This window comes from Nicotiana sylvestris, chromosome 2, assembly GCF_000393655.2.
Source record: "Nicotiana sylvestris chromosome 2, ASM39365v2, whole genome shotgun sequence".
In the NCBI taxonomy this organism is placed as follows: Eukaryota; Viridiplantae; Streptophyta; class Magnoliopsida; order Solanales; family Solanaceae; genus Nicotiana; species Nicotiana sylvestris.
In genome coordinates, this window is record NC_091058.1 from 128553462 (window position 1) to 128559461 (window position 6000).

The window sequence follows — 6000 nt, forward strand, 5'->3', positions numbered from 1 at the left end:
CAGGAGTAACTAACAGTTTTGAAATCATTTTGAAGAAAGAATACTCAACAAACAACCCAATTGATCATAGAGTACCCAGGTTCACTCAACAAGTAGACTTATAAACAAGGGTGAAGGGGATTGTGAACATATAGGGCTGAAAACACATAAACAGGGAAGCATTTGATATAGCAAGTGTACAAAACTACTAGGAGTCTACTGAATCAGGTTAATCAGCATAGGACAAAATCAGGACCAATTGGATACACTAGAAAACTAAATAACTAACATAGTCATACCAATTAAAGGGAGGGGATAAAGGACTAGGTAAACATGCTAGGAAGGTATCAAAGAACTAAGTGGAGTTAGACATGTTAATTACACATAAAGCATAATTTAAACATGCTTAACAACAACAAACAGAGAAAAAAGTTGAGTAACTAATACAAGAATATACATGGATATATAGACATGGAACACATAAGGTTGAGTTTTAAAACATAACTAGAGACATACCAATTAAAGAAGAGAATGTAGAATGTAAAAAAGAAAGGCAGTTCCACTATCTAGCCTTGGTTTTCAGCCAGCTAGACCAACAGTCAGCACAAGTAGCAAAGAAAGAAGAGAGAGTTTGAATATATGTGTGTGTATTTTGAATAGTGTTCGTGTGCTGAAGGAGCAGAATGAGAGTGTATATATAGCACTTTAGGGAGTAAAACAAATAAGGTAAAGAATCATAGTTCAATCAATTAGGAGCAATTAATCAATCACAGAATCAATTCCCATAGAGGAATCCGGAATAGACCCCTTAATTGGGGGGGGGGGCAATCAATTAACGGTCACAACAGGGGATCTAATTAAGGTAAGGACTCAAAACATTCCATGTAGGGAGTTAGTAGAAATCCCAAAACCATACTGATAACCAATTGAGTCAAGTATGATCAATTAAGGTCACAAATAAAGAAACATATAAAATTTCAGCACACACTGATTCTAATAGGTCATTTATTAGGAATTAATCAGTAAAAACTTCAAAGAATGTTGATTTTATAGGAAAGAGTTATTCAGATTCCCTAAAATACAAATCAATTAAGCAAAAAAAATCCCAAAAAATGTTGGAATTAACAGGAAGATCACTCAAATCCCTAAAAAGAATCAGTTAATATGACTGGTTCACAGACATAAATATAATAAATAAAAAAATTGAAGAAATTAGTGTTACCATTAGATAGATCTAGGGTTCAAGCATACATACAAAAATTAACCAATCACGTAAAGAGATGAATAGATTAAACATTGAAACTAGAAAAACCTCTTGAAGAGAAGTCCGGGAAGAACCTTAATTTGAAAATACTTGAGGTTGATTGACAATATAGGGGTAAAAGAACCCTTAAAGAAAATAGCCATGGAAACTTGAAAGTACTTCAAACATACAGAGATTCGAATAACATAAGTTAGAGAAATTAAAGACCTAAAGTAGCATAGTGCTAAAAATTGGTTAGTAGTAGAGAAGTAAAAAGAACCTTAAAGAACAGCAATGAGAATTTGAAAATACTTCGGATACACAGAGGTTCAACCAACAAACAATAAGAAAACCAAACACTAATATAACAAAGCGCTCAAAAATCGGTTAATCAGTAACGAAATAAGGGAACCTTAAGGAAAAACCAATGATAAGCTCAAAATCGCTCCAGATCTAAAAGGATCTGGATAGATTCATGTCCAAATATTAGGTTTTTGAAGAAAAGAGAAAGGGTAAAGAGAATCTGGTCTCTGAATCAGATATTTGAACTGTAAAACATCGATAGAAAAGAACTAACAGACTATGAATGGACTCTCAGAGGGTTTTAAACAAGATCTGGACTAGATCTCTATGAGATTTTTCCATGAAACCACACAAACGAACAACCAGGAAATGTATGAGACATGCAGGGGTCTCAAACACCCATGAAAATCCATGGATCGAGTGAGGATCGGAGGGATTAGGGCTGATTTTGGGTGGCGGTAGCAAGGGTTAGGTCTGGGTCTCAGAGAGAGTTTGAGAGACGAGGGAACGAAGGGCGGCGGAGTAAGAAGTGATAATGGTCGTTGATCTCTGTAATCAATGGATAAGATTTAATGGGTTTGGGGCCGGGTTTAATTTGGTTTAGGCCTGGGGTGAATTGGGTTAGGGCCATTGTTTAATTGAATTGGGATTGGGGTTGAAATTGGGTTGTTTAATTAGGCTAGATCCGAAAATAAGAGGGCTATTTATTAAATGACCATTTAATTGATAAAACAATTTTTTAAAAATAACTAATATATTAGATAAAATAATTTTCATCCATATAAATGTTTTAAAAATAATTACTTAATATTTTAAAAATATAAAAGGCTATTTTCTGATAAAATAATGTAATAATGCATGCATGGGCTATAATTGCAAGGCTATTGCAATTGTAACCAAAAGGTATAAGTCTGGCCATTTGTAAAATAATTTGAACTTAATATGACTATAAATCGCAAAATTAAATCAATAAAATATTATAGAGCCGTTTTGTGATGCACTTTTGTAATCATTTATATAAATAAAACACTAGAATAAATTAGTTTAAAAAATATAAATTTATGAAAAAATATTAATTGATGCTAATGCATAGTTTTGAAAGTATATTAGCACTTTAAAATATTATAAAGAAAAATTGGGTATCAATAGCTGCCCCTCTTTACCTGGAAAGGATGAAAGAGTTTTCGGGTAAAGAAATGATGGCCAGTTTTGACCGATTGGGATGTTTTGAAATAAGGGCCGAACCCTGGTATCCGAGATGCCTACATATTCCTGATTTTATAGGAATTTGGCCATGTGTAGTTCCGGATCTACCGACGAACGAAGCCGATGGAGTTGTTGTAGGAATGGTAGTCAATTTTGGCAAAGGCTCTTTTATGAGGGGTAATGTCGTATGGAGTTATGATTATGAGTTTGGAGCGTAGAGGATGTATTATAGGGTAGATAGCTAGATATCACGAGGCAGGATGGGTAACTGATGAGAATAGGTTATGAATGGTGAAGTGAGAATGGTAAGAACAACAATCGGAGTGAAGATTGCTCCTGTTTGAAAAACGGTTACCTCCGAGATCACCTGGAAACCCAAAACACGATGCATGCAAGTACGTAGATTACTGCAAAAATTAAAACGTGATGCAAATTCCCTTTGGACCATGAAAGATTGCCCTTGGACGGTGTGGATGACGTCCTTAGACTATGACGTCCTGGGCTATGAATTGTGAGATAGAAGATTCGCAGGCGATGAAATGATGTTCTCGGAACATGAAAATGGTGCCTCTGAATGATGACGCCTTTGAATAATGATATGCAAATTTGAGAGATCCTCAGGCTATGGCATGGTGTCTTCCGACTATGAGGATGATGCCTTTAGACAATTATGCCTTTGGACAAGTTGGCGATATTTCAGCCCATGAGATGTAATAATATTATGCTAAAATTAACAAAATAGGGCTTAGTCTTATGAGGTTGAGGGCAAAGCTTAGCCCGAAAGATGAGCAAATAGATAGTGCTAGAATATAGCAACATTTATGGAAGGAGGGACAATGCTTAGTCCCATGAGAAGGTAGTGCTTAACATTATGCAGAATGGAGGCAGAGCTTAGTCTCGTGCAAGATGTGGGATAGGGCTTAGTCCCATGCAGCAGGAAGGCAAAGCTTAGCCTTATGCAAATATGGAGGCAGGGCTTAGCCTCATGCAAGGTTCGGGATAGGGCTTAGTCCCATGAAAATGGAAGGCAAAGCTTAGCCTTATGCAAATATGGAAGTAAGGCTTAGCCTTATACAAGGTTCAGGATAGGGCTTATTCTCATGCAAATGGAAGGCAGAGCTTAGCCTTATGCGAATATGGAGGCAGGGATTAGCCTCATGCAAGGTTCGGGACGGGGCTCAGTCCCATGCAAGTGGAAGGTAGAGCTTAGCCTTATGCAAATATGGAGGCAGGGCTTAGCCTCATGCAAGATGGAGACAGAGCTTAGTCTCTTGTAGGATGCGGGACAAGGCTTAGTCCCATGCAAAAAGAAGGCATTGCTTAGCCTTATGCAAATATAGAGGCAGGGCTTATCCTCATGCAGATGGAGACAGAGCTTAGTCTCATGCAAAAAGAAGGCAGTGCTTAGCCTTATGCAAATATGGAGGCAGGGCTTAGCCTCATGCATATAGAGACAGAGCTTAGTCTCATGCAAAGAAAAGGCAGTGCTTAGCCTTATGCAAACATGGAGGCAGGGCTTAGCCTCATACATAGAGAAGGCAGTGTTTAGTCTTATGCAAATATGGAGACAGGGATTAGCCTCATGCAGATGGAGACAAAGCTTAGTCTCATGCAAAGAGAAGGTAGTGCTTAGCCTCATGTAGATGGAGACAGATCTTAGTCTCATGCAAAGAGAAGGTAGTGCTTAGCCTTATGCAAATATGGAGGCAGGGCTTAGCCTCATGCAAGACTCAGGACAGGGCTTAGTTCCATACAAGATGCGGGATAGGGCTTAGTCCCATGTAAAGAGCAGGTAGCAAATAAGAGTAGAGTATTTCTTAGATTGAGATATATTCGGTGTCTGGTCGCCCGATTGGTAGTGATTTTGCTCCGTGTATATATATTTGCAAATGCTACTGCTACGTCAGATGTACCTGCGCCCAAAGAAAAATTGTAAGTTTTGTAAATGGGAGGTTGGTTTTCGTGCCTTTGTCTGTTGGCTTTGTTCCTCCGTTATGGAGGCTTTGTTTGAGCTTCCTTGGGTAAAACCTGGCTATTACAGAAATAGAGTTTTTTGAAAATATGCAATTGTTGATGAAAATAGCCTTATTTCAGAAAACATAGTGAAATATCAAGTAGTTTTAGATGAACTAGTGACTGTAACATATTTTAGAGACATTGCAGCTTTCTCGTGTTAGAATTTTGAGGGTCCTCCTCAAAATTCTGCCCTAGTTTGGTAGATGATTCTTCGACCGTTTGCGAACAACGGAACTTTTTGAACCCTCTTCAGAATTTTGAGAATCCTTCTCAAAATTCTGCCCCCGATTTCTTAACCAATGACTTTTGGCATGTGATGGCGTTGGATGGACTTGCTCCGGAATTTTGAGGGTCCTCCTCAAAATTCTGCCCTAGTTTCTGATTTTGAGGGGAAATGGAAATTTTATTATGATATGACCGAATCCACAAAGTTGCCTACGTATCCCCTCTTAAAGGGGAATTAGGTCAAGTGTTCAATTACATCTGATGAGGAAATGTAAATAGTATAAACATAGTATCTTTTCACTGTGTCTGAATTGATTGGTTTTTGCCAGACTTCTCTATCTATTTCTGCAAGTATGAGTGCTCCTCCTGTTATCACCATGTGAACTATGTAAGGACCTTGCCAGTTGGGAGAGAATTTCCCTTTGGCTTCATCTTGATGTGGGAAGATCTTCTTCAGCACCAGTTGTCCTGGTGCAAACTATCTTGGTTACCCTTTTGTTGAAAGCTCTGGACATTCTGTTCTGATAAAGTTGACTGTGACATACTACATTCATTCTTTTTCCATCTATAAGAGACAATTGCTCATAGCGACTTCTTATCCATTCTGCATCACTGAGTTCGGCTTCCTATATGATCCTTAAAGAAGGAACCTCTACCTCGGCTGGGATGACAGCTTCGGTACCATAAACCAGCATGTAGGGAGTTGTCCTGATTTATGTGCAAACTGTATTGCGGTATCCCAACAAAGCAAAGGGTAGCTTCTTATGCCATTGTTTGTGGTTTTCTACCATCTTCCTTAGTATCTTCTTGATGTTTTTGTTGGCGGCCTCTACGGCTCCATTCATCTGAGGTCTGTACGCTGTAGAGTTCTTGTGGTTGATTTTGAAAGTTTCTCACATGTCTTTCCTTAGATCACTGTTGAGATTGGCGCCATTATCAGTGACAATGGGCTCGGTAACTCCGAATCGGCAAACAATACGATCCTTGACAAATTCTGTGACAACTTTCTTGGTTACAGCTTTGTAGGA